Below are 22,142 nucleotides of genomic sequence, written 5' to 3'. Positions count from 1 at the left end.
GTCTCTTTTATAAGAAACTAGACTAAATAAGTTTTGATTACATATTTTATTCAGCCTATAATTCCACACCAACAATTTATAGTGATTTTCTAAAATCACGTTACTGCTGCTGTCCAAAGCAAATTATTACAATTTGCTCTTAAATTTCCAAGTCCAAACACATATGAACTTACCATTTGAGTTTAAGACATATCATGGCCACATCATATCTTATTAAATCAACTCATTATGTCCTATTATGATTGAATTTACTCAACGTTTAATCACTTAAAACTTACCTCGGAAGTGGTCGACAACTAGATATCCACGGCTATTCGTTTACTTTCTCTTTATCCAAAATTGCCCCTCTATGCTCTTGAGCTTAATTAACAAAATTTAAACTATTTTAATCACCTTGTTATATCATTAAAAACAACAAGGTAAATCTTCTCAATGAAACTCATACATAAGGCAACACCTCGATACATCTGCACACATTCGGTATTTCATAAAAACCATCCCAAATACATTTACCTAGGTATCACCATGTCGCCTTATATACATATACTAGTTATGTGGTCAATTTTTCCGATGACCTATGCATATAACTAATTACACCTTTAATAATATTCACAAAGCCGATTATCCACATGACTACCTTAGCATATTATTAGTTAGCTTCTTATCCAAATTTGCCATAAAGAAAATTAACTCATATCCCCTCAAGTGCATAAGCAATTGCATCCAAAGGACACTTTAAATGCATGTTATGAAGGTAACCGAATGCACATATATTTATACCAAGGCATCATATACTTCAAACCAACTATCAAGGCATAAAGCCGAACCTTCAAAATCAATTATCAATACACGTTCAAACATGCCCTCCTACAAATATACAAGTTCTCCCTTGGTTAAACTAAATCATGCTTTAAGGTTTAATGTTCATCTTTAACACAATTACCACACTTCAAACTAAATTTTCAGCTTCATATATCCCACACCAGATTTTTTTTTCCATGCTCAATTTCTATGGCCGAATGAAATTATGCCCTAATTCATGAACTTAAACAACATTGGCCAACTTTCCAAGCTCATTTGAGCCATCAAGCACATTTAGTTTGTTCATACTCAACTAGAATCAATTATCCTCCCAAAATCATCAAACATACAAAATATACCCCATTAAGCTCATGACCGATTGCTACATGCTTCATGAACACAAAAATTTTCACATGGGTCTTGTTGCAACCAAAATTCACAACTTTTCAAAGAAAATAACATGAACCTTACCTTATTTGAAGCCTTCTTTTGCCGAATGCCCTAAGCTCAAAGGTTTCTATTTTCTTTCTCAACTCACGGCAAGAAGAAGAAGAAAATGGCCTTGTTATTTTCACCTCAAACATGTTTTTTCATTTATTTCATTAACTTTTATTATATTCTTTCTCCCATAACACACTAACACAACATGTTTCCAACATGTTTCACCCCATAACATTTTGTCCACTCTCATGCTCATGGCCGGCCACTACTAATTGGGGGGAAATTGACATGCAAGTCCACCCTTTTTATTTCATGCACTAATAGATCCTTATGTTTTGACCTATCACATTTCAAAAGTGTCACACATAAGTCCTATTGACTAAATTCACATGCAATTTACTAAATCAAAGCTTAAAACTTTCACACATTCGTATTCACATATAATAGTCATAAAATATGACGGCTAATTATTTTTATGACTCGATTTTGTGGTCTCGAAACCACTTTTCGACTAGGGTCAAATTAGGGGTGTCACACTAATCATTTGATAGTCAATTGTTTGTATGATCTGACTTTAAGATTGCAGCTAATGTGGGCTGGTTTTTTTTAATCATTGCTGATTTGTATTGATAACATTTGCATGAGGATGGACCATCTTACCATATTGAATTCAAATATATATTATGCATATATATGTGCTCAAATAATTGGTGATTGTGTACCACTAATTTTCATCTATTTTGATTGATTCAAAAGTTGAAGATTTTATTTGGCATTTACATGGTTGCTAAGGATATTTTCATGTTTTCTATTCATTTGGCCTTTGGTTTTTTATTAAGTTTATTTTTATTTGGATTTTTTAGTTGGAACCATTATGTGTTAAATGTGTATCCTCTTGAAATAATGGAATGGTTTGTGTTTTAGCTAAAGAAGTGGTTGAAGGTAGCAACAATAAGGGGAAAAATATCACTTAAGGGTATGCTAAGGTAGCAACAAGACAATATATACATGTTAAACTACATTTTCAATTCGGATTTGATCTTTTTACTTTAAACAAGAACATTTTGGTTATATTTAATTTTCGATATTTTTTATTTTTGATATGTTTCGTTTAAAACTATTTTAATCTTTTAATATATTTTTAAACTATTTTTATTTTTGATATCTTTAATTTATGTTATATTTAATTTTGGTCTTCAAACAATGTTTTATATTACTTATATTGTTCGATTAAAAATTATAATTAACACTACAAAAATCATCTCAACAAACGAAACAGAAAAAAAAGAAAGTAAAATGCTACAAACAAATCATGTTATGGTAAGAATGTAATGTATATGGAGTTTTAGATTTTATTTAAATACAAATAATAATTGAATATTTTAAAATACATAATTTTTAAGATATTTAACACACTATATACCTATAATCGAATTGAGTTAATACAAAATAAAAGAAATTAAGACCTTCTTTTCTTTTCTCATAAAAATTATTAAATTCATATTATTTTTTTCATTTTACTAATTTTAACTATTCAAATAAAATAATATATATTTTTCTATTCACAATTATTAATTCAAATAAAACATTAGTTAATTACAATGTGAGGATGAATACAAACTTTTTAGAAGGTAAATTAAGGATCAGATATTTTAAAAAATTTCATATAATATATATGCATATTTCTATAGAACTGGAAACTTTGTTGTTTGGATGTGGATGTGTTAAATGGGTATTTTTAAAAAAAATAATTATTAAACGTCAGTCATCAATTAATCAATGCACAAAAACACATTCTTTTCTTTTCTTTCTTTTTCTTTCTTTTACTAATGATTGATAAAGAAATGAATTTCTAGTTTTTTACTTGCAAAGATAGTTGTAATTTCCATTTTGTGCTTTGTAAAGATTCTTAATATATATTGTTCATTTTTCTTTGATAGTGTGTTATTGCTTCCTCTTCTTCTTTGGCTTGTTTGATTACTTCCTCCACCCACAGTTGAGCGTCTTGTATTCACTGAATCACTGTAAGTTCTTTAGCAATTAAATTCTTTGATTTTATTTTACTGTTATTGAAATTAGTATTGGAGAAATGTGACCCTTTTACTACGATTTGAAGATATGTAACACTTTATATCTTGCAGTAATGGCTCGTCTGCCTTTAATAGTACAAAATGTGAGGCGTAAAAGAATTGGTCTTGCATTGACAATATGGTTGCAAATGTGTACAGTTGCGAGTTGGTTCTTACTTACATTGGGTGCCATCCATAGCCTACATACTTATAGACCAAGGATTTGATCTTATATTTTAGATTTTTTTGCAAAACGAGATTATGTGAAAAGACTTGTATATGCTAGTGACTAGACCTGTATTGAACAAGTTAGGATGAATAGAATTACCTTTTTTAAACTATGTGAGATGTTGCAAACTTTAGGGGAATTGAAGTCGTCAAGGAACATGCTTGTTGATGAGCAAGTGACAATGTTTTTACATATCATTTCTCATCAACTTAAAAATCGAGTTATCAAGCATCACTTTAATAGGTCCGGGGAAACCATTAGTAGATCATTTCACAATGTTTTAAATGTTGTCATACGTTTACAAGATGTGTAATTTAAAAAAGCAAAGCCAATTATAGCTAATTCTACAGACCCAAGGTGGAAATGGTTTAAGGTATTGGAGTGAGTTCTATATATAGCTTGTACATATAGTTGATTTAGATTTAAATATAGTATCCAAACTCAAGGTTTTATACATGTGATGTAGAATTGCTTAGGTGCTTTAGATAGAACCCACATCAAGATTAGGGTTCCAACAGTTGATAAACCCAGATATCAAACACGAAAAGGTGACATAGCAACAAATATGTTAGGTGTTTATACACCTGATATGCATTTTGTTTATGTTCTTCCTGGTTAGGAAGGTTCTGTTGCTGAAGGACGGGTTCTTCAAGATACCATTAGTAGGAGACATGGACTAAAAGTTCCTCATGGTAAAGTGCAAAATTAGAGGACTTTGAATTAATCTTTAAGATCATACTTTTTTGGGAAATTAACCATGACAAATAATTTTTTTATAGGTTGTTATTATCTAGTTGATGCTGGATACACAAATTGTGAGGGATTTCTTACACCTTTTAGAGGACAAATATATCATTTGAATAAGTGGCGTCAGGGTTACCAGCCAAGTACTCTGGAATAATTTTTCAATATGAAACATGCTTCAGCACATAATGTTATTGAAAGATGCTTTGGGTTATTAAAACTTAGATGGGGAATACTTAGGAGTCCATCATTTTATCCTGTGAAGGTGCACAATAGAATCATTATTGCATGTTGTTTGCTTCATAATTTTATTCGAACCTATATGAGTCTTAATCCTATTGAAGTGGAGTTGGGAGAAGGATTACCTAGTAATGTGATAGCTGACGATGAACCAAATATCATAAATATTCATCCATCGGATGCATGGGCCACTTGGAGGATGGAACTAGACAACCAAATGTTCGATGAATGGCAAGCATCTAAAAATTAGTTAGGTTTAGGGTAAAAATAGTAAACGCTAATATTTAAGTTTATGTCATTTCATGCATCTAGTTTATGAAAGTTTGGTGGTGTTTGAATTATTTTTTGTATTGTACTAGACTTGTTGAATTATAATTTATTTTCTTTTGATTCATCACGTGTTATAATTTTATAAAGTGTTGATATTTTGATTCATAATATTGAACTTAATTTTAATTTGTTTTTTTCTTACGATAGTTATGTCAGGTTTTTCACAATCAAGTGTTTCTTCCCAAAATTCTCGAGGAACCAAAAGGAAATGGGTTCCAGATGAAGATGTTGCATTGGTTGCCTGTATGGTTGACTTGCACAATGTTGGAACCTTTAATGCTGATATGGGATTCAAAGCTGGTTATTTAGATGAGTTGGAAAAAATATTAGAAAAAGTTTTACCCAATGCCATGTTGAAGGCTAAACATAATCTTGAATCGAAGATTAGGACATTGAAAAGGGATTGGTCAATCGTTTATGACATGCTTAGTGGAAAAAGCAATAGCGGTTTTGGTTGGGATGAGCATAGGCAGCTTGTTGTTGCTGAAGATGCGGTGTGGAACTCATATATAAATGTAAGAATTATTTCAAGTCTTTATTATCTTATTTTGACCAAACTTATATCTAGTATGAATTCCTCATTTTTATAGAGTCACAAAGAAGCCGGTCAATTCAAACATCGTAGTTTCCCTTATTATGGCTAACTTACTGTCATCTACGCAAAAGATCAAGCCACTGGGAAAGATGCTCAAACAGCCGCTGATATTATTGAAGAAATAGATGTTGAGGATGTAGATACTACAAATATTCATGAAGAAAGAAACGATTTCTATGGATGCGAAGCTGATGTTTCTTTGGATGACATGGATGTTTTAGCTACACAACCGCAGCCAGCTAGAAACCAAGGTGATTCCACATTTTTAAAGGAGAAAAAAAAAGATTTCTGATGCAAATGACCATATTTCTTCTACTTCATTTCATGATGCTGCCACTTTATTGGCGGAAAACATACAGACCGTTAGCGTTGAAATCAGTAGGAGTATTGCCTCCGAAGTGCTAATTCAACAAAAGTCAGAAATGATCATTCAAGAAAGAGCTCTAAATTTATATCCAACATTATGTGAAGTGGGAGGTTTAACTGAGGATGAGCGCTATCGCACATTGAGCAAGATTCAAGATCATCCAACGCAAATGTTCATTTTCTTTAGTTTACATTCTTCTGTGCAATTGGAATGAGTCAGAAGATTTGTTGTTGACCATTAAAAATCATGGTTGTGTTGATGATATTTTGGTAACTTTTTGTGTTTGTAATATTTGGATGGTATAATGACATGATAGAATGTCATTACAATGTTGTAACTTTTTGATGTTGTAAAATTTTATAACATATGGATTATGGCATATAAACTAACGAAATCATGTAACTTTTTGTTAATATATAAATATTATATTTGGATGTGAAATATAATTCTCAAGTTATTTATTACTTCTAATATTTTGTTTTTTTATTGTAGAATAATTAAATTATTTGTTTCACTAATGATATTTTAGCACATTAAATATGTATTGCAGTTTAAAATAATAAAGTAGATTATATATGATTTTTATAGTATTATATATTATGATTTTTTAATTAATATAATAATTATATTAAGAATTTTATTAAATTATATTTAATAATAATTATGTTAAAATATGGTTAAATTATTTATTATTTATTATTAAATTATTTTTAATAATAATCTTATTAAAATTTAATAACAATAATTATATACCTAAAAAAAAGTTCTGCTAAGAAAATTCTAGTCATTTTAATTTTTTTTATGCTATTACAACATCATTCTATTCAACCAAACACAAGAATACTATTACAGTTCTATTTCATTCCATTCAACTAAACAATTGAATTACTAATTACAACTCTATTCAATTACAGCTCTATTCCATTACACTGAACCAAACATACCCTAAATTGATAAGTTTTAATTCCACAAATATGATTAAAATTTTATACCCATGAACATAATTTACCCTTTAAAAAAATAACATTTAACTCGTTTGTCCACCACTTACGTAACAAATAATTACCCATAAAAAATATATAATATTTTTAATTCAGAGGTAATAACGAGATGAGACTGTTTATTTTCTCAAAAATAAGATGGTGGGACTTTCTTTTTTAAAGGAATAAGTTGCTTCCAGAGTTTTGGGGTTCAATAACAAGCTCAACTAGCTTGGTTTTACTATTCTTATTATTATTATTTTGCTCTCATTAGCTGGATCAGTTATGAGAAAGGTGGCCATATGTTTAGGCCATAAAGTTGGGAATCTGCCGAGATTTTCAGAAAGGTTGCAGTTCAAAAAACAGAATGCAAACCCAATTCAGACCACAGATTTCAATATCAAGTAGATAGATGAGCTTTCAAGTCATCCCAGAACTTCTATCATAACTTTCAACCATCAAGTTAAAACGAAGATCTGAATTTTAGGAATGTTTATCTACTTCCGATTTCGGCCTCGACTCTTCTTGTTTTTCTTAGATTTACTGTTTCCTTGGGGTTTGGAATTGAAAGTAGTTGCTGAAGCTGGCTTCTTACCCTTACTACATTCCTGAGCCTTACTTATACTCTCTTCCACATCACAATGATCACCAGATTCTTCAGATGCATGGTTGCCGTCTTTTACCAAGTAGCCTTGCTGCTGCAGGAGAGGCATCATTATAGACCACCCTGAACGCAGCTCCTCGCAAAGGGCGCCAATTATTGGAACGCTACATTCAAGTTTCAGCTTACTGAAATGGAAATAGAGAAAGCAGCGGGAACTTGTAAGGAAATATGCTTCACTAATCATTTCATGTAAATTGACATCTTTCAACTACAACTGGAAAAGCAATGCACGATACCAACCTCGGTTCTAGTTCACTATGCAGTTGATTCATTAGATTGAGCACGCTCATTGCATCCCCTGAAAAGTCGTCGTCTTCACCACCTGCAGGTTTCTTCAGCAAATATTCTTTTGTTCCAGCATCGATGATGGAAACAAGTTTTCCTAGAAACACCTACAGAAAACGGTGATGATAAACAACAAAAAACAACAATAAGAAAGATCATAACAGTGAAATAATACTAGAAATATAAAATACATGGAAAAAGCAGCAAGACATCTGAGGTTATTTAGTAACATGCATATAATCATTACCATCAGTGTTGAAGCATACGAGATAAAGGTCCTTAGATCTTTGATACCATTCACCACGGTTAATGCTTCAATAATTTCCCAAAAACGATCATGGTTAAACTGCAGATCACCAACATTTTGATTCTGGGTATTCAAGTCTTGATCTGACAGAGAAACCGAGCTTGAAAACGGAACAACCTCTGAGCTCGTCCCTTCATTGTAATTGGCTGGAAGAAGTACTTCACAAGAGAAACCAGCAGCTTGATATTGAGAACATCCAGTTTTAGGGAACAAAATTCTCAATAATTCCTCCTTGCATGGGTTGAGCTTCATATCTACAAATATAGCATCTTTGCATCCAAATTTAGGACAGTTTCCATGCATGCTCACTATTACCAGAGGGTTTCCAATTTTCTTAAATGCATCAGCTAGCAGATTCACATCAATATTCAGACGATTATTTCTCTGCCTTCTCCGAAGAGCATCATAAAACTCCCAGGGGAGTAGTTCTGTAATATTCTTTTGGCCCAGCAAGTCAAAAAGTAAATCAAGGCCCTTGCCAAAGTTCAAATGAAGAAAACATGTAATGAGAACCAATCGCAAAACCAGCAGTGAATGGTACTCCTTCACAGCTATACGAGACTTCTTGATCCAATCTATGGTCTCTCTCTTACAAAACAGGAACTGCTGAACCATGTCAATTACAAATTTAACAATGTCTTCCAAGGATTGTTTATCAACAGCCACAAAACTGGAAGTTGAGCTGGGTCTCCCATCCTGGTATACAACCCATTCCACAAATGTCGTCTTTGTAGAGAAGAAGTATCCGTTGACGAAGCATAACAACATTAGATAGCGCTCAACAAGATACAAGAAACAAACCGGTGACATATAATCAGATATTTTCCTCCAGTTTACTTTATACGTATCTTGTAAAGCTTCGTGGAACTTCAAAATAACTGGCTCAATACTCCCAATTTGTTTGATATGACAAGCAGCAGATTCAGTTGTAGTTCCTGAGCTTCTATTCTCCCCAACATATTCACTGATATTGTCGGTCGTAGAAAATGTAGGAGAACCTTTATCCTCTTTGAGATTCACAATGAAGTTCTTCCATGCTCTATTCCAGTGTAAACATTCAAAAATCTTCCCATAAAATTCAGTAGTAAGCTCACCAGATCCAAGAATTATCAACGCCACCTTTCCAATTTCCCCATATGACAAGCTATTACATTTTGATCCGGTACTTTCCAATATAACTTCTTCAAGTAACTTCCTTGAGATTTCAGTTTCTCTAAGAGAAATCATGTTTTCTCTCAATGATTCTCGCCAATCAAGAGGAAATATATAGCCAAAGAAGTGCTTTGTTGACAGGTTGACGAACTTCATCAAATCCTTTTCTGCATGCTGGCTGTTCAGAAACTTGGAGTTCAAGAGAAAACTTGCAACCTCATAGATATGAGTAAGAGACCTGCTTTGATTAAAAGATGACGAAGAATTCCTGTGTGAGAAATTATAGAGTAGCTCATGCATTTTCAAGACTTGCAGGCCAACAGAGAACAATTCTGAACACCAATAACTCCTTGCAGCTGAGACAAATTGATGGATTGAAATAGAAACCTGCTTCTGGTTTCTGCAAACATGTTTGTTCTCCAGTTTTCTCAGCCATTCAGCGTCAGAATTCAGAAGATAGATAGGATTCAGATTGTTAAATTGTCTCCATACACCAAAATAATTCAAGCAGAAATCTCCATATCTTCTAGAATCATTAGTTCCATATTGGTTTTCAGCATGCTCAAGATGTTGGAATATTTTCAAATATTTATAGTATCCCAATAACTATAAATGAATGGGTGTAATTAATCAAAAGATAAAACTTTTGGTCATTGGTCAAAAGTTATATCATTTGATTTTTTAAAAAAGAATTATAACTATTCAAAAATTATTATTTGAATAGTTACAAAATTAAATGAATAATTATTATTTATTTATTCATAAAGACACCTATTGAAAGATGTCTCTATGAAGAGATATGAAAATTCCTATAAATAAGAATGGGATTTCATTTGGAAATCATATCAACAAATTCTAATATTATTTCTTCTCTTCCTTCATTTTCTAATATTATTAGATTATTCTATAAAGTATTGCTGCAGAAATCCTTTGTAGAAATTGAGTTTTTGTTATACATTACTCAGTGCATAGTGGACTATTCTCGTCAGTGCAAAACGCAAATAGTCATTGGCTTCATTGTATCCTCGAGGTTAATTTGCTTGGAACTCGTTTGCACACTGAAGATAAGTGGGGGCGAATATAACCTTAAAGATAGTGGCTTGATACACGCCTTGGAGCCTGTCCTATTTCTTCTTTTTCTTTTCGAGTTCCGATTGTGTGTTCGAGATTTTTCCTTACCGGAGTTTTGTACTAACAATTTTAAGGTTATATTTCATGATGACTACCACAACACATGAAAGTGGAACACTAAGGGAGTTGGCTTCCAACTTTGTTAAACTTGATCGTTTTGATGGTGGCAATTTTCGACGATGGCAGAAAAAGATGCACTTTTTGTTATCAACTTTGAAGATTGCTTATGTTTTGGATACTCCAAGACCTGAAGAGAATGAAAATGAATCTATTGCTGCAACCCGAGAAAGACAAAAATGGGACAATGCTGATTACATGTGCATGGGCCACATATTGAATGGTTTATCTGATGGTTTGTTCGACACCTACCAAAACGACGTCACCGCTAAAGAATTATGGGACAAATTGGAGGCAAGATACATGACCGAAGATGTTACAAGTAAGAAATTTCTTGTCAGTCGTTTCAATAATTATCAAATGGTTGATGGTCGTTCTGTTATGGAATAATTTCGTGATATTGAAAAGATGCTGAATCAATTTAAGCAATATGATATGAAAATGGATGAAATGATTGTGGTATCCTCCATAATAGACAAACTTCCTCCATCTTGGAAAGACTTTAAAAGAAGTCTAAAACATAAGAAAGAGGAAATATCTCTTGAGGCTTTGGCAAATCATCTTCATATTGAAGAAGAGTATCGAAAACAAGATCAGAACCTAAATTCTGAAAATGCCAAAGTACATGTTACGGAGGAAGTACAGACTACTAAACCATTCAAGAGAAAGTTCAATCAGACTAATAGAGCACCTAAGTTCAAAAAGAAACAAAAGGGCTCATGCTATCATTGTGGAAAGCCGGGACATTTCAAGAATGAATGTCGATTTTTAAAGAAGAAATCATCTTCTAAGGCTGATAATAACGAAAAGTTCGTTGCAATGATATCTGAAATTAATATGGCACAAGATGATAATACATGGTGGATTGATACCGGAGCAACCAAACATGTGTGCAAAGACAAAAGCATGTTCACAAAGTTCACACAATGTGAAAATGACAATGTCTTGTACATGGGAAATTCTTCCACCGCAACAATTAAAGGCAAAGGGTCTGTTGAACTACAATTCACTTCTGGAAAGGTTTTAACCTTAAATGATGTATATTATGAACCAGAATTTAGGAAAAAATTTAGTGTCTGGAAGTCTGTTGAATAAGTTTGGTTTCAAACTTGTTTTTGAGGCAGATAAGTTTATTTTGTCTAAGGGAGGAATTTTTGTGGGAAAAGGGTATATGTATGAAAGCATGTTCAAACTTAATATTATTAATAAGAATAAAAATACTATTTCTGCTTATATGGTTGAATCATTTTGTTTGTGGCATTATAGATTAGGTCATTTGAATTATAGAAAATTGAATGACATGTATAAATTGGATTTAATTCCTGTTTTTAATAATAATATTAAAAAATGCAATACCTGTATGTTGACTAAAATTACAAGAAATCCTTTCCCTAAGGTTAAAAGGAAAACAAAATTGCTTGATTTGATACATAGTGATTTATGTGACTTGCATAAACTCCTACATTAGGTGGAAAGAAATATTTTATTACTTTTATTGATGATTGTTCTAGATATTGTTATGTATATTTATTGCATTCAAAAGATGAAGCGCTTGATAAATTTAAAGTTTATAAATCTGAAGTTGAACTTCAGTGTGAATCATTTATCAAGTGCTTAAGATCGGATAGAGGTGGAGAATACTATAATCCAAGTTATTTTGAACTCACTGGAATTGTCCATCAAGTTTCAGCCCCTTACACACCACAACAAAATGGTGTAGCTGAAAGGAAAAATAGAGTCTTGATTGAAATGGTAAATTCAATGTTATCATATTCAGGTCTTGGACAGGGTTTTTGGGGAGAAGCTGTTCTAACAGCTTGTCATATATTGAATAGAGTTCCTAATAAGGAAACTAAAATAACCCCCTATGAACAATGGAAGAAAAGGAACCAAACCTTAATTATTTAAAGGTTTGGGGTTGTAGAGCTATTGTAAAAGTTCCAACACATAAACGTAAAAAGTTAGGTGAAAGAGGAATTGAATGCATATTTATAGGTTATGCACATAATAGCAATGCATATAGGTTCATAGTAATTGAACCAAATGATTCAATTTCAATTAATACGGTTATTGAATCAAGAGATGCTATTTTTGATGAAAATAGATTTAATTCTATATCAAGACAATTACAACCACAACAATTGATTCATTCTTCAAATGAGAATGAGATTCCATTGAAACAAATTGATAATAATGATGAATCTTGTCAAGAATTAAGAAGAAGTAAGAGGATTAAAAAGGTCAAAGATTTTGGACCAAATTTCATTATGTTTCTTGTAGAAGGAAAAGGTGAAAGTATATGCAATAAGATACCTTATTGTTATAATACCGAATCTGATCCTATTACATTTGAAGAAGCAGTGAAATCTCAAGACTCTGCTTTTTGGAAAGAAGCAATAAATGATGAAATGGATTCAATAATGGGAAATCAAACTTGGATCTTAGTTGATCTTCCACCAGGTTCCAAACCAATAGGTTGTAAATGGATCTTCAAAAAGAAAATGAAGGTCGATGGAACCGTTGATAAATTTAAAGCAAGGTTGGTAGCAAAAGGTTTTACACAAAGACAAGGTATTGATTACTTTGATACCTATGCTCCAGTAGCAAGAATTGCTACAATTAGACTATTAATATCACTTACCTCTATATATAATTTGGTTGTTCACCAAATGGATGTTAAAACTGCATTTTTAAATGGTGAATTGGAAGAGGAAGTGTACATGGAGCAACCGGAAGGATTTGTTGTTCCAGGACAAGAGCATAAGGTATGTAAGCTTGTTAAATCTTTATATGGGCTTAAACAAGCACCAAAACAATGGCACCAAAAGTTTGACAAGGTTGTTTTAGCTAATGGCTATAAAATAAATGAATCCGATAAGTGCATATATAGTAAATTTGATAATGGAAAGGGTGTTATAATTTGCTTATATGTAGATGACATGCTCATTTTTGGCACGGATTTAGAACAAATAGAAAACACAAAGAAATTCTTGTCAAACAACTTTGCTATGAAGGATATGGGTGTAGCAGATGTTATTCTTGGGATTAAAATAACCCGAGATGAAAGCACTATAGCTTTATCACAATCACATTACATTGAAAATGTGCTTAAAAAGTTTGATCTTTTCAACTGTATACCAGCATCTACACCCATGGATCCTCAATTAAAATTAGTATCTAATGCTGGTAGGAAAATTGATCAATTGAAATATGCAAGTCTAATTGGTTGTCTTATGTACATAATGACTTGTACAAGACCAGATATTGCATATGCTATTGGAAAATTGAGTAGATACACAAGTAATCCAAGTAGTTTGCATTGGCAAGCTTTAAATAGAGTACTTAGGTACTTAAAGAAAACTATTAACTATGGATTGTGTTATAATGGATATCCTCCAGTTTTAGAAGGGTATTCGGATGCTAGTTGGATTACAAGTTTGGAAGATCATGCATCTACTAGTGGGTGGATCTTCATTCTTGGTGGAGGAGTCATTTCTTGGGGTTCCAAGAAACAAACATGTATTACTGATTCCACCATGGCAGCAGAATTTATTGCATTAGCCGCTGCATCTAAAGAAGCAGAATGGTTAAGAAATTTGCTTTATGATGTACCTTTATGGCTTAAGCCAATTTCACCTATTTCTATCCGTTGTGATAGTGAGGCTACTCTAGCAAAGGCATATAGCCAAGTATATAATGGAAAGTCTAGACACATTGGATTAAGACATAGTTATGTCCGACAATTAATCTCTGATGGAGTGATCACTATTAATTATGTGAGGTCAAGTGAAAATTTGGCAGATCCTTTGACAAAAAGTCTTGCTAGAGATGCAGTAAAAAGGACCTCAAAAGGGATGGGACTCAAGCCTATTAATTAGAGTCACCCATGATGGAAACTCGACTCAACGCTTGGTATAACGTCAAGTCTTGAGTTCAATGAGACAAAGTACATCATTAGTATGTGACTGTTAGCACTATAAAGAAATCCATCCTAAGATTAAAGTGCTAGGTACCCGTAATGATAAGGGAATGATGAGTAATGTACTCTTAATGGACCCATAACATAAATATGTTAGAGTGTTATAATTACGGGAACACTTTTGATGGGATCTACCTATGTGAGTGGAAGTGTGGCCGCTTCTAGGAGCTTAAGGGCTTGGTTCTGACAGCACTCATGAAAAGAGGACATAGACACATGGCTATAATAGTGTCCCTAGATACTATGCATTGACTGATGTTGAAATCATTGTGTGAGATGTGTTCAGTTAATCAAATGGAATAGTTGGTTCAAAGCTTAGTCTACCATACAATTTCGATTAACTTTAACATGTTTTCACTAAGTGAAGGTTCAATCGTAAGACACCTTTATTTATGCAAATTGATTTCCAAGAATATCAAAATCTAAATATTTTGAAAATGGGGGGAGATTGTTGGAATATTTTCAAATATTTATAGTATCCCAATAACTATAAATGAATGGGTGTAATTAATCAAAAGATAAAACTTTTGGTCATTGGTCAAAAGTTATATCATTTGATTTTTAAAAAAGAATTATAACTATTCAAAAATTATTATTTGAATAGTTACAAAATTAAATGAATAATTATTATTTATTTATTCATAAAGACACCTATTGAAAGATGTCTCTATGAAGAGACATGAAAATTCCTATAAATAGGAATGGGATTTCATTTGGAAATCATATCAACAAATTCTAATATTATTTCTTCTCTTCCTTCATTTTCTAATATTATTAGATTATTCTATAAAGTATTGCTGCAGAAATCCTTTGTAGAAATTGAGTTTTTGTTATACATTACTCAGTGCATAGTGGACTATTCTCGTCAGTGCAAAACGCAAATAGTCATTGGCTTCATTGTATCCTCGAGGTTAATTTGCTTGGAACTCGTTTGCACACTGAAGATAAGTGGGGGCGAATATAACCTTAAAGATAGTGGCTTGATACACGCCTTGGAGCCTGTCCTATTTCTTCTTTTTCTTTTCGAGTTCCGATTGTGTGTTCGAGATTTTTCCTTACCGGAGTTTTGTACTAACACAAGATACTCGAATATCTTCAAAATTTTATCCTTCCAGAAATTCCAAAAGTAGACCAGTGTCTCGCTGGAAACCCTGTTATTATAAATTTGCTCTTCTGAATAGCTTGCTAGATCAAAGACCAATTCATCTATCCATTCATAATTCGATATATTTAAATGAAGGTGATGATCTAGAATAATTCGAGCAACTAACATTTCACCTCGGGTACTCTTGTGCATCTGAGAAGCACTTAAATATTGTTTCATCAAGAACAAGTTGCTTGGCTTGTTCAGTAAAATGTCAGCCTCTGAACAAACAAGCCCAAAAAACCAGCGTGACAAATTCTTCGCAAATGACTTAGCTTTTGATAGAAGGTTTTCTTTCTCTTTAAACTGCTTTAACGGCCACCCTGTGCTCCCAGCTAACCAAAGAGAGTTAGCGAACACAAACCAGAGAATAAGATGCACAGCCTCCTCATATTGTGCACCCTTCCCAAGCAGATCAGCAGCAAACAGAAGGTCACCTCTCAACTTAGCAATATTTGCTGCCTCCAAGAAGTTCCCTGATTCTTCTTCCAATGATAGGAGCTCATCGAGGCATTCTAAGGATTGCAAGAATTTTCGTCTTGAATTCATGGAATCAAAAGCTCGGACATAATTGATCATTGCTCTCTTATCATTAATCTCATGATAATGACGGGCACAGTTCTCCAGAAACGTTTGCTTAAGCTCCTCCAAATCTTTACTTCTTTGGACCATTTCTTCATCTGCTTTTGCATGTTGTTTCCAGTATTGAATGTATTGCAATCCCATATCAAAGAGTTTTCCTTTCGTACAAACAGACAGGCATTTTGAGATATAGTTTCCTTTTGCATACACCTCTGCTGTAGTAATGTAACATCCAGCAAGAACAAAACATTCTGCTGCTCTCTCCAGAGCAGATTCCCCACATTTTTCTAAATAAATCTGACCTGCATTTTCAAAACAATACTTTCAGAATCATAAATCCTGGTATAAACTAGTTACAAAGAGGGAAAATGAAATTGTACCCGCTCTTTCATACTCCTTTAACATGTAAAAGCACTCTGCAGCATGCTCAGCCTTGCCAATGGAATCAAAAATATTAGCAGCCTGCCTCCTGGCAATAGAAGCCATTTCGGGATTTGATCCATGCAATCAGTCAGCATTTGCCCTAAGTCCAAGGGCCTTAGCTAGTTTTTTGCCATAAGTATCATTTGCTCTTTCGAAGCATATTGTTGCCATCTCATAGTTATCCTGATGCAACAGCTGCAGGACACAAATTAGTTGGAGAAAAGAGTAGTTAGATTTGCACAAAGATCAATTCTTTGGAAAATAGCAGGATATAGCTTGGATCATGTATGAAAAATATTAACAATAGATTATTAATACAATTAAATTAATTGTGTTAGAGTTGTGACCCAAATTCTTATTCTATTAGATGTTGATTAGAATAAGGTTTTCTAAACCTAGCAGTCTATACTCCTTATAATCATTCGAATTCGACATAGTGAATTTTCTTCTCCTCTGTCCGTGATTTTTTCCCAAAAGGGTTTCCACTTAAAATCTGTGTGTTCTATTTCTCTCTCTTTTCTAGCCATTATCGACAATCTATTTTTAACAAATTGAATTTACAAATAAGATTTATCTGACTAGAACAACCAGATGAGTTGTAGAACACCTTCTTAAAGCAAGAAACAACAAACCTTATAACCACGTGACTTCCACTCTTTTGAACTGCTTGCAACTTGCATTGCTTGTGCAAGAGAATCATCCAGCTTCCTAACTTGAACAAGGCACTTCCTTTTCCAGTAATTGAACATCGGCTCGGAAAACTCTTTGACATTTTCAGAAATCCACAGCCTTTGCCTTGTGCGGGTGAGGGCAACATATAACTGCTTCAATTCAGAGCACATAATGTTGTGTTTTGCCTGTTTGAAACTTGGGGATGGACAACTGGCATCAAGTAAACCATGCTCCTTCATGTATTCATATACAACTCTCCACTGATTCTTTAAAGGTGATGAACCAAAAAAGTTGTACAATAATACATCCTACAGAAATGTTATGTACAAAACTAATCATAACATGGACAAATCATTTTGATATCTTCTGAAACAAAGACTAGGAAAACGTGAAAAAGGCTCCACTGAGATGCATGCAGACCCGATCAATTAGTAAATACAAATGGTAAACATATATTTTTTTTTGGTCAAAGCCAAGCCAGCCAACTTGAGCTTAGGTTCTGAACTTTCGAGAAAGAAAACATTAGCTAGACAACACAAAACTATCAATGAGCATTTCTAGTAAATACAAACACTGACATGCATAAACTAGCAGATAATAGGATGATAGAAAACAAGGATATTTACTAAACCCGAAATACCTGAAACTCTAATCCTTTGCATTCCACTATGGTCAGAACAAGAGCTTGCTTGCCAACATACTTTAAAATTTCATTCTTGGCAGGATCATCACGTACTAATATGACCTGCTCTGCTCCAAATCCAACCATATGTGCCCCAGCATTACCACTGTTTGTGAATATTTTGGCAACTACATTGTCTTCGTTGTCAGATTCAAGCCAAATTGGGGCTTCCCCATATATAAGACTAGTTTCAGGGCATAAAATATCAACAAATGAAGGAAAGAAATGGTAAAGAAGATCAATGACACTCTGCGCCAACCTCAGGACGCCATCATGAGTATGAAAATTCTGGCTTAAGTGGAAATTTTTAGATATTTGACCCTTCTCCTTTTTCCCATGATTTGTTTCACATTTTGATTCCAAAACAAACTCATTGTAGAAAAGGATCGTATATCTTCAAACCTAAAATCAATACCCCTGGCAATAGTTTGTGCTGTGTCCCCACAGAAAACAAAGCCTTCACTTACATTTTTGCAAACATGTTTGAAAAGAGCAATCTGCCTCATTGTAAGATCTTGCACCTCATCGATATAAACAAAATCCATGATGTCACCCTCATACCTTTCATTTTGAAGTCTATCATGAAGATCAACCACAACATCAGCCATATCAAACTCACCATTTTCTCCTTTCATTTTTTCGTAATCTTGAAAAATATCATATATCATTTGCCTCTCATGTGAACTTAAGGCAGACGCCCGACCCCCAAATAGTTTTACATAATCCTCCGCATTGAGTCTACCATCATAGGAATTCCCTGATCTCAAGCCTCCTTTTATATGAGACATTATCTCTGTGAAGACTCTGGATGAGTCAAGCTTATTTGTCAGGTTAGCATTAAAATGAGGCCAATAAATTGAACAAAACTTGATACGGGGTTGCGCGCGGACCAAGATCGAGTTGCCAAGTCACGAGAAACTCCTACGAAAGCTCTAAATGAACAGATCTGAAAATTAAAAACAAAGAATAAGATTAAACTAATCAGATCTGAAATTAAATCCCCAAATTAGCAAAGAATCAAATTGAGAATAGAAATAAGTGTTAGGGTTCTTGAAACCCTCAAGGAGATTGTGATTCTGCCCAATTGAACACCAAGATAGTTTTCCCCAAATTTCGACAATTTAATTTCACCCAAAAAGAGTATGGAAAAACCCTAGAAATTGGGAAAATTTGGGCTGATTCCTTAAGATAGAAAAAGGCTGAAAACACAATAAGAACAGAAAATAGATTAGATAATGATTCAGCACAAGTAGAAATAAAGAAAGAATTGACAGTAAGAAATTAAAAGATAAGTCCTAATAAGCCTTGAAATCTCGAAAGATCTCACAACTCCCTTCAAACGGCTCTAATCTCCCCTCCAAAGAATATCAATGGCAAGAAGAAGGTTGAAGATGGCTCCCACAATCAAAAATTGTTAAAACAACTTCTAAAGAAAACTCAAGAGAGAAATCTTAGAGAAAACTCAAAGAAAATTATGCTCTCAACAAATCTGAAATTTTAATAATAATGATAAGTGTTTAACAAGGTGGACAGCCATGCCTTTAAATAGGCCTTATAACTAGTCCTAATCTAATTAGAAAACTAAAATAAAAAAACTCCTAATTATTTTAATATGGAAATTCGGTCAAAGGTCATTTTATTTGGGACTCTTGGACTGAATATTGACATAAAAATTTAAACTAAGTAAATAAATAAATAAATAAATAAATAAACTTTACAACTTGGGCCACTTTGACAATTTGGCCTGATTTTCAACTAAGTATAGGTAGATTTCTTGATTGGGCTGGGAATTTGCTTATTGGGCCTTGCCTTCAAGAATTTGGGCTTATAATCCATCTCCTACCGAAATTGAATCGCTGATGCTCGTAATGGAGATCCAATGCGCTTTGGTTGCAAGATTTGGTTTCTTGGACCAAGATTCCCAATATTTGAAATCTTGATTTTCCCGTTCTTTTGTGTACGCATCTAAGGCCTTGTTAACAAACTCCTAAATGGTCCCATTTAGTTTGGAACACATTTGTCGGGCCTTTGATCTCGTATCATTCCCCCTTCCTCAAAAAGATTTGACCTCGAATCTGAAAAATCAAATGGGGACAAGTCAGCCACATTAAAAGTGGAACTTACATTGTACTCACCAGGTAGATCAATTTTATAGGCATTATCATTGATCCTCTCGAGTACTTGGAAAGGCCCATCGCCCCTTGGGTCCAACTTGGTCTTTCTTTTTGCAGGAAATCGTTCTTTCCTCATATGGACCCAAACCCAATCTCCGGGTTCTAGGACAACCCGTTTGCGCCCCTTGTTTGCTTTGTTAGTGTTGGCATCATTTGTTTTGGCTATTCGTTGCCTAGCCTTCTCATGTAAGGATTTCACCAACTCAGCTTTCTGTTCATCATCTAAATTAACAATGTGTTCAAGTGGTAATGGCGCAAGATCAAGTACTGTTAGTGGGTTAAAACCATAAACAAGTTCAAATGGAGAATAACCAGTTGTAGAATGAATAGATCTATTATATGCAAATTCAACAAACGGTAGGTATTCTTCCCAATTTCTAATGTTCCTTCCCACAATAGATCGTAATAAAGTCCCTAAGATCCGATTAACTACTTCGGTTTGGCCATCAGTTTGGGGGTGACATGTAGTGGAATAAAGTAATTTAGTACCAAGCTTACCCTACAATACCTTCCAAAAGTGGCTAAGGAATTTGACATCTCTGTCAGAAACAATTGTTTTAGGGATGCCATGAAGTCTTACCACCTCTTTAAAGAATAAGTCTGCCACATGTGTAGCATCATCTGTTTTGTGACAAGAAATAAAATGTGCCATCTTTGAAAACCTATCAACAACAACAAATATACTATCTCTTCCTTTCTTATTTCGAGGCAAACCTAGAATAAAATCTATGGATAAATCTACCCAAGGCGAAGTAGGAATCGGTAAAGGAGTGTAAAGGCCATGAGGCATTACCTTAGATTTTGCTTGTTTGCATGTAATGCACTTGGAACATACCTTTTCGACATCCTTTTTCATATGTGGCCAATGGAAGTGTTCTTGCAAGATGTCTAGTGTTTTGGCCACTCCAAAATGTCCCATCAAACCCCCACTATAGGCCTCATGAATCAATAAGTCTCTCATGGAACACTTTGGTATGCATAACCTGTTTATACGAAAAAGAAAGCCATCTACAAGATAAAATTTTTCAAAAGTAGTATGTCCACAATTCCTATAGATATGGCCGAAATCAGCATCATCATCATATAGCTCCTTAATATGTTCGAACCCTAAGATTTTAACATTCAATGTAGTTATTAAAGCATATTGTCTAGACAAAGCATCTGCAACTACATTATCTTTACCTGTTTTATATTGTATTACATAAGGAAATGTTTCAATGAATTCTACCCATCGGGCATGCCGTTTACTCAATTTACCTTGTCCCTTTAACCATTTAAGGGATTCATGATCTGTATGTATGACAAACTCATTGGGTAGCAAGTAATGTTGCCATACTTGAAGTGCACGAACTAACGCTAATAGTTCTTTGTCATAGGTCGAGTAGTTTAACTGTGCACCATTCAATTTCTCACTAAAATAAGCAATAGGTTGCTTATCTTGCATTAAAACGGCGGCGATTCCAATTCCTGAAGCATCACACTCAAGTTCAAAAGTTTTAGCAAAATCAGGTAATTTAAGCAAAGGAGCAGAACATAACTTAGCTTTTAGAGTTTGAAAGGCCTTTTCTTGGGTTTCACCCCATTTGAAACCCACTGATTTCTTTATAACCTCTGTCAATAGGGCAGCAATAGTAGAGAAATCTTTCACAAATCGTCTATAAAAACTAGCTAAACCATGGAAAGATCTCACCTCAGTTACCGATTTAGGAGTCGGCCACTCCTTAATTGCCTTGACTTTGTCCTCGTCGACATGAATACCTTGAGCACTAATTATGAAACCTAAGAATATTAGTTTATCACAACAGAATGTGCATTTATCAAGGTTGGCAAATAATTTTTCAGTTCGCAGAATATCCAAAACGGTTCGAACATGGAAAACATGATCATCTAATGACTTGGAGTAAATTAAAATATCATCAAAGTAAACTACTACAAATTTACCCAAGTGAAGCCTTAAAACATGATTCATTAATCTCATAAATGTACTAGGTGCATTAGTAAGGCCGAAAGGCATAACTAACCATTCATACAATC

At 33.6% G+C, this 22,142-nt stretch overlaps 1 long non-coding RNA gene and 1 pseudogene across 1 annotated transcript; one reads left to right on the top strand and one right to left on the bottom strand.

Annotated features, from left to right (window-relative positions):
- The first annotated feature begins 3,173 nt into the window (after nucleotides 1-3,173).
- LOC121213516 (uncharacterized) lies at nucleotides 3,174-5,443 on the top strand. The gene is made up of 2 exons (XR_005908902.1): nucleotides 3,174-3,266; nucleotides 5,002-5,443. It is a non-coding gene; the product is annotated as an uncharacterized lncRNA (long non-coding RNA).
- Nucleotides 5,444-7,006: 1,563 nt separating this feature from the next.
- LOC107942898 (uncharacterized) lies at nucleotides 7,007-18,722 on the bottom strand (annotated as a pseudogene).
- Between the last annotated feature and the right edge of the window lie 3,420 nt (nucleotides 18,723-22,142).

This window comes from Gossypium hirsutum, chromosome D01 (assembly GCF_007990345.1).
Source record: "Gossypium hirsutum isolate 1008001.06 chromosome D01, Gossypium_hirsutum_v2.1, whole genome shotgun sequence".
In the NCBI taxonomy this organism is placed as follows: Eukaryota; Viridiplantae; Streptophyta; class Magnoliopsida; order Malvales; family Malvaceae; genus Gossypium; species Gossypium hirsutum.
This window is presented reverse-complemented; position numbering and strand designations above follow the sequence as displayed.